At 39.6% G+C, this 13,485-nt stretch overlaps 1 protein-coding gene across 1 annotated transcript in view; it reads left to right on the top strand.

Annotated features, from left to right (window-relative positions):
• Positions 1-8,674: 8,674 nt before the first annotated feature.
• Positions 8,675-13,485, top strand: part of acsl4.S (acyl-CoA synthetase long-chain family member 4 S homeolog) — a gene marked incomplete at its 5' end in the record, with an annotated part of 38,681 nt that continues 33,870 nt past the window's right edge. Inside the window, 1 exon segment of the mRNA NM_001130948.1 lies at positions 8,675-8,867.

Below are 13,485 nucleotides of genomic sequence, written 5' to 3'. Positions count from 1 at the left end.
CTGGGGTGTTTTCTGAACAAAGATTTTTAGTGAAGCAGTATTCAGTTTTATGGAATTAAATCATATGTGAAAAACTGGCTGTGCATAAATTTGGGTGTCATTTTGCTAAAATGAATGCATGTAACTGCTCAATACTGATTACTGGCAACACCAAACTGGTTGGATTAGCTTGTTAAGCCTTGGACTTCATAGGCAGGTGTGTCCAATCATGAGAAAAGTAATTTAAGGTGGTCAATTGCAGACAACCCAAAGATCGCCTCCAAAGAACTGCAAGAACATCTTGCTGCAGATGGTCTATCTGTACATCAGCGCAATTTGAACAAAGAACATCTGTATGGCAGGGTGATGAGAAAGAAGCCCTCTCTGCACTCGTGCCACAAACAGAATAGCTTGTTGTATGCAAAAGCTAATTTAGACAAGCCACAGTCATTTTGGAACAAAGTGCTTTGGACTGATGAGACAAAAATGTATTTATTTGATCATAACAAAAAGTGTGGCAGAAGAAGAACACCGCATTCCAAGAAAAACACCTGCTGACTACTGTCAAATTTGGTGGAGGTTCCATCATGCTGTGGGGCTGTGTGGCTAGTTTAGGGACTGGGGCCCTCGTTAAAGTCAAGGGTCGGATGAATTCAACCCAATATCAACAAATTCTTCAGGATAATGTTCAAGCATCAGTCACAAAGTTGAAGTTACGCAAGGGTTGGATATTCCAACAAGACAATGACCCTAAACACACGTGGAAATCTACAAAGGCATTTATGCAGAGGGAGGAGTACAATTTAACTGAACTGGAGAGATTTTGTATGGATGAATTGTCAAAAATACCGCCATCCAGAATCCAGACACTTATCAAAGGCTATAGGAGGCGTCTAGAGGCTGTTAAATTTGTGAAAGGAGGTTCAACTAAGTATTGATGTAATATCTCTGTTGGGGTGCCCAAATTTATGCACCTGTCTAATTTTGTTATGATGCATATTGCATATTTTCTGTTAATCCAATAAACTTTATGTCACTGCTGAAATACTACTGTTTCCATAAGGCATGTTATATATTAAAAGGAAGTTGCTACTTTGAAAGCTCAGCCAATGATAAGCAAAACTCCAAGAAGAGTGGCGGAATTTCACTCTAGCAGATGTGGCAATCTCTGACTTCACTCTTTGATAAATATACCCCTGTAAACCGGTAACTGGAACACAGTGTGAAGGAAGATATATTTCACCTAGGTTCATGTCTTACTCCCATATGTACAGCAGTTCTGAGTGGGTTAATTCCCCTAGAAAGTCTCACCTGGGGAATAATTAGCAGGCTAGATCAGCTAGCTGCTAGAGAGGGTTGGGGCTCAGAGTGAAAGTTTGAGACACACTGAGGAGAGCTTGGAGCTGAGTGTGGCCATTGGAAGTGGCTGTTTATGTTTCCCCAAAAGGAAAGGACTTTTGCAAAGGTACTGTGACTCTGGGGGAGTTGTACTGTTTGTGTTTGACCGGAAATCCCAGTAGGGGACCGGTAGTAGAGAGGGAAACTACTCTGTGTATTAGTTAGAGCCCAAGTGTGGCAAGGATTTTGTTTTGTTTTATTTTGTTGTATGCTGCTTTGCTCACAAAATCTTTATATGTGAACAATAAATGGACTTTACCCTGTTCAAGACCCGTCTGTTCGTATGATCCTGCTCACACCCCCTAGTATAAAGCTACATACAATATAAAAGGTGATGCATAGAACATGTATGGGTTGATGTCTTCTTAGCTAAATCCATATTACTTATCACTGCAATACAGGTCTGTTAGCCATGAATACCTGAATGTGCACCACATTATCTTTTCTTTCTTTAAGTTGTTCTAAACTGTTTTATGTATTCAAAATGAAAAATAAAAACCTTAAAAAAATTATTCGTTTTCTTGACTATATGGCATTTCCTAGTCATTCTGAGGCAGTATAAACCCTTTGGCTCCTGTCACACTTGGCATTTCTCCAGATATACAAAGTGGGATGAATTCTGGGCTTGGTTTTCTGCTAACTTGTCTGCTAACACTGGTTAATTACAGTAACTTTTTTTGTAAGGCAGTGCACAGATTTCATTTGAAATGTGTTTCTATGTGTGTTTGCCGTGCGTTTAGAGAAGCTGGATTGTGTATATTTGTGTATACCAATTAGAGTACATGAATAGACATTTTCTTTTTTACATTTATTTTTTAATTTCAAATTTTATTCATTTTCTTTGACATAAAATTTCAAGAATAAAATGACACATAATTGGCTGCATATCTATCGCCAGTGTATATATTAACATAATGCATCCTTTAAGTCTTTTACTGTATACTAGCTTTTTCCAGTTAAACTCTTGTTTACCAAAATGAGTCGAGGAGCTTGGCGTCTTCCGTCCTTCGCAGGTTATCCGACACTCCCACTCGGCAGCGTGGTTGACGTATACACACTTAAAACTGTGTCTGAAATCCACCGCAATCCACAAGTTCAGTTAAAACACCATGCTTTATTAAATCCTCATAAAAGCACACATTCTTAGGCTACATATGCAGTGTAAAGATTGCCAACGCGTTTCGTGACCTCGTTAGTCACTTCCTCAGGGCATTACACACAATACAAGTCTGCATAGCTTTATACATACTAACAAACTTCTGTTCAATTTTCTTAAAGCTATACGACCACAAATAAAACCAATTTCTTTTCAATAAAAACAATTTAGTGTTCTTGAAAACTCTTTAACACCAATCTACTTCAGGTGATAGTGAGATATACAACTTGACTATTCAACCTATTTAAGGCTGGTGAGTCTATGTGTGTGTGTGTCTTCTCCCATTCACTTCTAGAGGATATATATTTCTACTTATTATTTTCCTTCACTATTTATATTATTTTCATTTCGTATTAACAAAGTGATCATTCTAAATGCCCTTAGATTACACTCTATCTATTTACTAGCGTTGGAAGAGGAGATAGGTACTAGTTATTCTATAAAATATTTTATTTCCCATTCCTTATTTAAACCTGTTGGATGTTCTGTTTGTAACAAGAACATCCACCAGGCTTCTCGTTTATTTAAATATTTTTCTATATCTCCCTTCCTCTTTCCTAATTTCACATGTTCCAATCCTTGAAACGATATACATTTCTCATTGCCACTATGTTTATTCAAAACGTGATCAGCTATTGAGGAAGACCTATCTTCTCTTCCAACACCAGCTATGTGTTCCAATACACGATCCTTCATTCTCCTAGATGTCCTCCCTACGTATTGCAATCCACATACGCATGTCGCCAGATACACTACATCCGTTGTTTTACAGTTCACATATGTCCTACACTTGTATTCTTTACCTGTTGTCGTGCTCTTAACTGATTTGGACACATTCATAAATTTACATGCCTTACATACTTTCGCTCCACATTTATATGTACCATTAAAGTCTAACCATCTTTTAGTTCTCAATTTTTCTGGTAACATGCTTGGTGACACACAATTTGCTATTGTTTTTCCTCTTCGATAGGAAAACATTAGTTTGCCAATCTGCATATGGGGATCCAATTCAATTATATTCCAATGTTTCTGTATTATTTTACGAATTTGGTCCGCTTCTACACTATACTCTGTCACGAAATACATATCCGAAACATCCCTCATATTTCGGCCTTTTTCTCTATCACCTTTGTGTAAGTTTTTATCACTATTTCTCTCACTAGTCACATCCACACATTTCTCTTTTTTATTACATATCCTATTTCTTCTTTTCTTTTGTATTCCCCTCTCTTGTTTCAAAAGGCTCTCTCGATCTGTACCCACTGCTCTATCATAAGCTTGTTTTATACATTTAGTACTATAACCTCTCACAGTCAACCTATCCCATAGCTCCATTGCTCTCCTCTGGAAGGCATCCCAAGTGGAACAAATCCTCCGTAACCTGAGGAACTGTCCAATCGGGATGCCCTCCAGAGGGGACCTAGGGTGACAACTCTTCCTTGACAATAAAGAGTTTCTACTAATGGGTTTCCTGTATACATCAGTTAACACATGCCCATCCTCTTGCCAAAATTGTATATCCAAAAATTCAATTCTACTAGTACAGATATTATATGTGAAGTTAATACCATTCCCATTGTTGTTACAGAATGTTACAAAATCTTTCATCTGATCTTCACTACCTTTCCAGATTAATATTAGATCGTCAATAAATCGATAGTATTTTACAATATGGCTTTTCCAATCATGTCCATCTCCAAAGATGTGGAACTTCTCTATCCACCCCATAAATAGATTAGCATATGTTGGGGCAAATCGCGCCCCCATGGCTGTTCCACACCTTTGGAGATAGTAAAGATCATTATGTACAAAATAGTTATGATTTAACAGGTATTCAACTGATTCCAAAATGAATTCGTTCTGCTCATCCGAATAAAAGTTCAAATGATCCAACCAAAATTTTAAGGCTCTTAATCCCAAATGATGTTCAATGGATGAATATAGTGCGGTAACATCTAGTGTTACCCATAAATAATCACTTTTCCATTCAACATCCTTTAGTTTATTGATAGCGTCACCACTATCTTTAATATAGGAATCTAAAGTCTGAACCATTGGTTGTAAAAGTCTGTCTACATATTCACCCAGTTTCTCATTTAGTGACCCATTGCCAGCAATTATTGGCCTCCCTTTAGGTTTTAAAGCATCTTTATGCATTTTGGGTAATGTATGAAAGATTGGAATGCGTGGTCTCTCATTCCATATATAGTCAAATTCATGTGAATTCAAAACCCCAATGGATTTTCCATACTCCAATATTTTCCGTAATTTGACCTGAAAAATTTTTGTTGGATCACTTCTCAATAAACGATATTGTTTGTCATCATTCAATTGTAACAAAATGTCATTTTCATAATATTCTCTGTCCAGTACCACTATGGATCCGCCCTTATCAGATTTTCTTATCACTATATTGTCATTATCTTTTAGCGTTTTTAATGCCTCAAATTCTTCTTTGGTTAAGTTATTCTCATACCATCTTTTCTTTTTTCTTTTCTTTCCTTTACTCTCTGATAATTTTATCAGATCTTCACATACCACTGTATAAAATCTATCTAAAAAGGGACCACTCTGTCCATATGGATAGAATACTGCTTTAGGTCTTAAACCTGTGTGAACTATTTCTTTCTGATCTTCATAAAGTGGCTGTTCTACTGTTGAAGTCTCTGTTTCTATATTTATGCGTTGTAATATTTCTAGCACATCCTGCGTTACAAAGTTCCCACTTATATCAATACTGGTGTCACTATTATCATTCTCATTCACTATCTCAGAGTCAATGGCCATATTCCTAGTATCACTACGCATATCAAAAAATCTTTTCAAGGTTAAGGATCGCATAAATCTATTCAGGTCCACAGTGGTATCGAACAGGGAAAAATGATTAGTTGGACAAAAATTAAGGCCTTTATTCAAAAGGCTCCTCTCCGCCTCAGCCAAATCATAGGAGGAAATATTGATAATCAGATCATTATCTTTAAGTTCTTTAGTCACAATTTTTACTTCTTCTTCCGTTGTGTTTGGGTATTCTTCCTCTTCACTGCTCCTCTGTCTTCTCGATCTTTTGCTTCCCCTTTGTTTTCTACTTCTATGTTTCTTTTTCTTCCTTGTTGTTTCATACTCTTTAGATTTTTCATACTCCTCAACTCCAAACAAACCTCTTCTTCTTCTTCTTCTTCTTCTTCTTCTTGCTCCACGTCCACTTCGCTGTCTGTTGTTTCTAAAAAAGTCACTCCATGTGCTGTATCATTGTCCGTAACTGGAGTAGAACTTCTTTTAGTGGGTTTTCCCCATCTCCTCTGTTTCAAGATCGGTTTAATTCTCTCCCATCTACCTCTCTCTGTATTCAGTTCCATGCCCCACGAGTAGACTTTTTCATTTTCATAGTCCACTTTATCACGTAGAAATTTTCTTTGCTTATTCTCCATAATCATACTTTCTAATTTTTCAATCTCATTTACAATCTTTTTCTCCCTTTGTTTGTATTCAGGATGCGTTTCAAATTTTTTCAGACGAATCTTAAGTTCTTCAATCTCTTTCGTTAGTCTACATTGTTCTTTCTTATATTTTCTTATTAGAATCCCCATTAATTAATTTAATAATTAAATAATTTTTCCAGTGGATGCTAAAATTATCTTCTGCCAGCTGTGCCTTGATATGGGAAAGGGGGAACCGCTTGACTGAATAGAAATTTTCAATGCTCAGCTATGTTGTCACATTTGTTCAGATTCTTGTGGGACTGACTGGAACTTGATCAGGCTGGCCAAAATACATACAGGGTATTTGCATCCACTGTTGTTATTGCAGCTCCAAAATCTTACAGAGACTGTTTTGGTGCACTGGAGCATATAAGACTACAGCAGGGGTCCCCAAACTTTTTTTTACTTGTGAGCCACATTTGAGGCTCTGTTTGGCAGTACACCTGGTTTTTATGAAACCAAAACGTGCCACTAAGCCAGGAATTCAGAAATAAGCACCTGCTTCAAGGCCACTGGGAGCAACATCCAAGGGGTTGGTGAGCAACATGTTGCTCGCGAGCTACTGGTTGGGGACCAGTGGACTACAGTGTAGTGAAAAAACTAAGTGAAAAAAAGGTCATGTGCGCCCAGCTTACTGGTCACAAGTAACTGTGGTTGGACCAATGGTTGTCTCTGTGTGTTGGCAATGCAAACACCAAGTTGTTGTATCAGAAAGATTTGGCAGGCCCGTTTGTTATAGGTGATTTACAAAAAAAATGCCCAACAAACAGCAAATTATTGTTGTTTGAAAATGCACATTTGCTGTTTTCAGTTGACCAGAAGTATGTACACTCATGAATAACAGTTTATTCCTTAGGCAAAGCAGCAGGTAAAATAACTAAAACATAAGTAGGTACTACAGAAAACCCAGAGCCAGACAGATGGTGACCAGCAGGGCCGCTTCTGCCATGAGGCAAGGTGAAACCCTTGCCTCAGGCAGCAGCGAGCGGCCAGTTACAAGGGGTGGCAAAAAGCCGCCTCTTGTAACTTTAAGAGCCGAACTTCCGGGTTTTAACCCGGAAATTCAGCTCCGCTAGTGCAAAGAGCTCTCTAGCGCTCAATGCACTAGCGATACTGCCCCCTGAAACCCGCTCCAACGCTAATTTTTATGCGCGGAGCGGGAGAGGAGGGGGTGGCATCTGGGCTGCTGCCTCAGGCGGCAGCAGCCCCGGAATCGGCGCTGGTGACCAGGAAAGCCACATGCTGCTTTTTGTGCTTTTTACAAAGGATTGGGTAGGAAGCAACAGAAATAACGACATCTGTGACGACTCACAAATGCATCAAAATTTGACCTGTCAGTAGGGGGGAGGGGCATGATGTGGCAGGTTGCCTGGGGCGCCTGGCCGGCAGGGTTGCCAGTTTTCCAGCCAAATTGGGCTACTAATTTATCGCCCAGGCGGGTTTTGAAAGTACAAACTAGCCAAGGTACTGATTCGGGCTACTTTTTTGGGCCTTTGGCTGGTTTGTACTTTGGAAATCAGCCAAAGTTTTTTCTTGTCCTAATGTTCCAAGCCTGAGTCTCCAAATGTATGTTGGGTAATGTAGTTTTTGTTTAACAATTTGCAGACTGTTAAGTTAATGTAAGACTACAATATCCAGCATGCAACGGGACTGACTTGTGTAGAAGTCTGGAGTTACCAGATTTTGGGCTCTGTGCCCCAGTCTCCCATCCCTCTTCTTATTCTCGCATTTTCTGGTGACTTTCCTTCCTTTCAGACAATTTTGGGGCAAAAATCTACTGGCCACCAAAATGTCTAAAGGTTGACCTGTTTTACCAATTTTTATTGAAATTATATATGTATTAGCAGGGGCGATCCTGGCAGTTGCTGCTGCCCCCCCCCCCCGGAAATTCGCTCTTAAAGTACCAGGTGCAGCATTTTTGCTGCCCCTGGTACCTGGTGGGGCGCTGCCACCTGAGGCGACAGCCTCAACTCTCCTCATTGTGTGTATTAGGGCCTTATGGGACCCCTATACCTCCTGGGCCCCCCTCTGTAGTTAAGGCCCTGGTGATGGGCAAATTAGTCCCATTTTGCTTCATGGAAAAATATGCAAAACAGTGAAAATTTGAAAAAAGAATATGTTCACATATTTTCATTTTTTTTCACTGCAAATATGCTACTATTTTTGGGCTACTTTTGAAGTGCATATAGGCTAGCTTTGGGCTGGTTTTGTAGCTAACTTCAGCTGGTTTTAAAAATCAGACAACCCTGCCAGCCGCATTGCACATTTTAATAATGACTGTTCTCGTTTATAAAGTCACATAATGCACAAAATTAAAATATTCACTCTTTGGAAGGTGGCAGGGTGCCTGACAACCACCTGCAACCTCAAGGGCCCCTCTTGCAACATCAAGTCTGTCCCTCCCTTGGTACCACCGACTGCAGTACTACGGGGAGTGGGACTGCGTCGACTGGGCCACCGGCTTTATTCCCGATGCCGCTGGCCCATTCTGTCTCTTACGTCACTTTGGGAACCAGGGGCGCACGCGTGCTTGGAAAACCCCCTCCACCGTCTACTCTAGATGGAAATAGAAAATGGGCGGCAGCCTGTGAGTATGTTCCTATTGGTTGCGTGCTATCGAATCAGATGACGTCTCAGGTTTCTGGCGCTGGAGGTTACTGTCGGTCATTTACCTGAAGAGGCGGCGGCGGCGGCGGCGGCATCAGATGAGCTGCTCAAAGCGTAGCTTCATACAGGAAAGATCTCGCTCTTCAGAACAAGTCAAGAGGCTGCTGCTGCTGCTGTTGTTTGTGTTGCTAAACCCACCGGCACTGTTACTTGCCTGTGCTCCATTTATGAGCTGCTCACAATAGGTAAGTGATGCTCGGGTGCTACCACTCTCGTGGCCGGGGGTGTGCCCGTGTGTGCCTGGTAGGAGTATGCTGAGGGGGGTGGGACGCGCTGCAGACATGCAGTGTTGCTTGGTAGCTAAATGCTGGCAGTTATAGCAGATACATATACAGAATATGTGCGCAGCAGCCTCGATTCTCCGCTATGACTTTCTACATGTAATGGGAATTTGCAGTGTTTCTAAAGTCTTTCTCTTTTAATCTCCTGGCTGTCAATTTATAATAATCTTTGCACTCTGGTTTCTGACTCATGAAACAATGTAGCAGAAGCCTGGAGGAAGAACGCTGAGTTCTGAGCGATGCTGCTCTAGGTTAAATTTTACTTTTATTGTTGACTAAATCGTTTTTTTTTTGTTTTTTGATGGAGATCCCTATTAATTCTTACTGATTTGGGACACTGTTTTTGGTTTGAATTCTACTGCATCCATTTCTATTGCTGTTAGTTGTTGGTAATCAGTTGAAATGCTTTGTGTACTGTATCCATTGCAGTATTAGGGGCTACACCTGCATTACATCAAAGCATCTCTGGGATGTATCTCATCTTGCTTATTTAATACAAATCTGGCCTAGGGACCGTTTCAACAGAGTTAAAGTGTAATTTAGTGCAACATGCTCATGCTTTCAAAGCTGAGCCTCTATAAAATCTATATTATGCAGTCATACTGGTCAGTAATACATGCCGCTGGCTTTTTCACACCTTTGGATTTGAACAAGCCAGTGATCAGTGTCCTTAATTTCCATGATACAAGTTTTGTATATCATTTATATGAATGTTTAAATAAATGAAAACCTTTACTAGGCAACTTGTGCTTGTGAGAATTGGCAGAACAGCATACAAGCATTGCAGTACTTGCTTTACAAAGCAATCCATTGCAGTATTCACTGACCGCAGCTACTCTCAAATGGATAAAAAAATATTTGCAATTCAAGGGGAATTCCAACTCCATTCATTTAAGCAAGTTTCTGACTCTGATCCAAGTTGATTAAAAATATGAATTGCTTTTAGAGGTATTTTTGAATATGATTTCTAATGAACACAGCATTTTTCTGTCCCTTTCCATTCTCTCTACTGCAAGTTCTGACACTTGAAATAACGTGGCAACAAAAAAATAAGGCCTGCACCTCATTTTCAGCTTGCATTGTCATTTAAGGTTCAATGCTGTGTTGTACATTGCCCTGCCTGGTGCACACCTGTGCTCATAAATGTGTTACTGTGACATTGTTTTATCAGTGGCACCATGCTTTGCAGTGAGTGATATTTAGAGATTAATGCACCATTCTTGATGGAATTGGTCTATGAGAATCTTCATATTTTCCATGCATGTGCAATGAATGAGCAGTATCAGGGATAACTCATTCTGTTCCTAACGGTTTGCAAACTGCAGAAGTGAGCGGGATGTGTCAGTCATCTGTTGCACAATGCCTGTAACAATATAATAGCTGATAATGGATTTCCCAGATGCTGTTTCTGTCAGGTGATATATCCCAGATAGGTTTCTGCAAGAGTATTATATCTTGTAGGTGTTTATACCTGGGCAGGGCACTTTGGGGTTGGAAAAAGTCACAACCGTATTTAAGGAGTGGGGGATGCTGATATACATGTAAAAGAATGGACTTGTGTGCCATCTGGCTATTATTCCTATACTATTTATGTTGTACACTGCAAAAAATTAATAATACTAATAGGCTTGATATTCCATGCAGAGCTATAGTTCATAAGTACTACGGATTTATAATATTAATGGGCTTGATATGCCATGCAGAGCTATGAGAGACACATGACAGGACTAAGAAATAAGAATAGGATCCCAAATATCCCTTATATTTTACATTTATAGAGAAAAATACTGATGTGTTTGAGCTTGTCTGAAACATACACCACAAAGCTAAGGTTGGCAACGTTTAAGAAAAAAACAGTTTTTATTGAAGGCACGTACTATTTTACAAACTTCAAAGACTCCAAATCTTTTAAATAACCATGGAAGGGATGGGCAGCCTTTGGCACCCCAGCTGTTGCAGAACTACAGCTTTCAGCACCTACTCACCAAAGCCACATATTACATTCACAGAAGGGTAAATGAGACACTTCCTTCAAGGTTAACCTTTGAAAGTTATTCGCGTAATCAGCATGATCCTGGACATTGTGTTCCACATATCTTGTCACTTTTCATATTTCTATTCACACTTCTCTCTCTTCCCAGCTGTCCCAAGCAGGTGATTCATGGCTGCATTCATTGCTGCATTGTTATTTATTTCTGCTTGCTGTAAATGATAAAGAGCATAATACACCCAATTATAAGTGAAAAAAGAAATGGGTGGATACCCTTATTTACTTATTTAACAGAGATAATATTATCCTAATAGTTACTGCAGAGGTCTGACAAATGTCATAATTAATTAGTTGCAAAAGAGTATTTTAAGGAAAAAGTACCCCACTTGTAACCAGTATATGAAATAGCGATAGTCACTAAAAAAAACAAATTATTACCACTGAGTGGTTGAGAAATTCAAAAGCTGTGTCTGTATTTTCTATATTTATCTCATATTCGTGTATTAAGCTAAAGTGCAGTGCAATAATTTATCCATGACCATATTAATGCACAAGGCCGAAGGCAGAATGTATTCATACAGGTCATGGAACTCTTATTTAAATTTTTATAAATCAGTCTCCCCGTGTGCATGGGTGCCCCCCTCAGTGCAGCAGAGGCTTCAGTTTCAACAGCACAGATTGACAAAATCACAGATGGGGTCTCATTTTGCTTAAAAGCAGACCTGTGACCAGCAAGAATAATCTTATATAGCCTGCAGTTAAAAGAACAGTAACACCAAAAACTGAAAGTGTATCAACATAATTCAAATATAATGTACTGTTGCTGACCTGATAAAAGCTGTGCATTTGCTTCAGAAAGACTACTATAGTTAATATAAACAAGCTGCCATGCTGTGAAGCCATTGGGGCAGCCATTCAAGTTGGAATAAACTAAAAAAGGCACAGGTTACACAGCAGATAACAGATAAAACATCATTGTATTCTACAGGGCTTACCTGTTATCTGCTATGTATCCTTTGCCTTTTTCCTTTATTCCAACTTGAATGGCTGCCCTCATGGCACATACACATACATGTGAAAAATGTAAAGAGGGTCAAAAACATCAGCTTCACTACATGCCACAATTCTACAACATTTGGCAGGCTATGAAGTTTGAACACATTGCTGAGAGTTTTAGGGCAATGTTTTATGTGTTAAAACAGTTTTGCTAATGAACCTGAAATGACTCTTTAACCCGAGTCATAGCTTCCCCAAGAGACCTGCTTATCTTAAATAGTTACAATTGTTGCTTTGCTTATCTTAAATGGTTACAAATGTATAGAAGTGCAGCTGCTAGGTGTTCTGGGCTCTGCGAAAGCCTATTATTTTAATTAAAGGTGTCCATACATGGAGAGATCCGCTCGTTTGGCGATGTCGCCAAACGAGCGGATCTCCCTCCGATATGCCCACCTTGAGGTGGGCAATATCGGGCTGATCCTATCGTGGACCCTAGGGCCCAACGATCCGATCCTAACGATGCCTAACGGGCGGTCGGATCGTGGGACCGCATCAATGAATACATGTGGCCGCAATCCGACGGGATTTTTTGTCCCATCCAATCGAGATCTGGCCGACTTTCGGCCAGATCTCGATCGGTGAAGCCCGTCGGGGGGGCCCCATACACAGGCCAATAAGCTACCGACACGGTCTGTCGGCAGCTTTTATCGGCCCGTGGCCATACACCTTTAGTCTCAGGAACTTTGTATCTTTTTCTGGCATCAGTGCAGGAGAGAAACAAAGGACATTTCAGTAAGGAACCCAGGACTGCGGGTTGAGCTATTAAAATTGGGATTGTCCTGCAGAAAACAGGACAGTTGAGATGTATGACAATGTCATTTTGTACTACGGAAGGCCATGTCTCATAGATTCCATTTTAAACAATTGATATTTTTAAAAATGATAATCCAGCAGTACCTTGTACTTGGTCCCAACTAAAATATAATTTAATCTGTATGCGAGGTAAAACAATGTAATTTAATTTGTTTAATGTTTAAAAAAAATTTTTTTGAAGACCTCTTATCTGAAAATAAATAGATATAGTGTTGCAACACAGCAGTGTAAATACTGCAGCTGCCATTGACTCTGCTGTGCCCTGAGTGAGTAATGTTACAGTGTAACCTAGAAGTACACCAAATATTACGTCTTTTATTTACACTGGGTCAGAGGTGTGTGCTTTAAATTCAATAGATGCTTTACCTGCTCTTGTTTCCAATGCAATTGGACACATCTTTGGGGAATGTTTATCAAGGCTTCTGTGTACACATACTTTTTTGTTGATATTGATATACAGGTAAGGAACCTTTTATCTAAAATGCTCGGGACCTGGGGCTTTCTGGATAACGGATCTTTCCGTGATTTGGATCTTAATACCTTAAGCTTAATACCTGAAGCCATTTTCAGTCTTGTGGCATGCCTCATACATGTTGCTGGTTTCCATATAATAATTCGATATTTGGACATATCAATAAGAAGTTTTGTATTTTTTTTTTTTTT

Source organism: Xenopus laevis, chromosome 8S (genome assembly GCF_017654675.1).
Source record: "Xenopus laevis strain J_2021 chromosome 8S, Xenopus_laevis_v10.1, whole genome shotgun sequence".
Classification (NCBI taxonomy): Eukaryota; Metazoa; Chordata; class Amphibia; order Anura; family Pipidae; genus Xenopus; species Xenopus laevis.
This window is presented reverse-complemented; position numbering and strand designations above follow the sequence as displayed.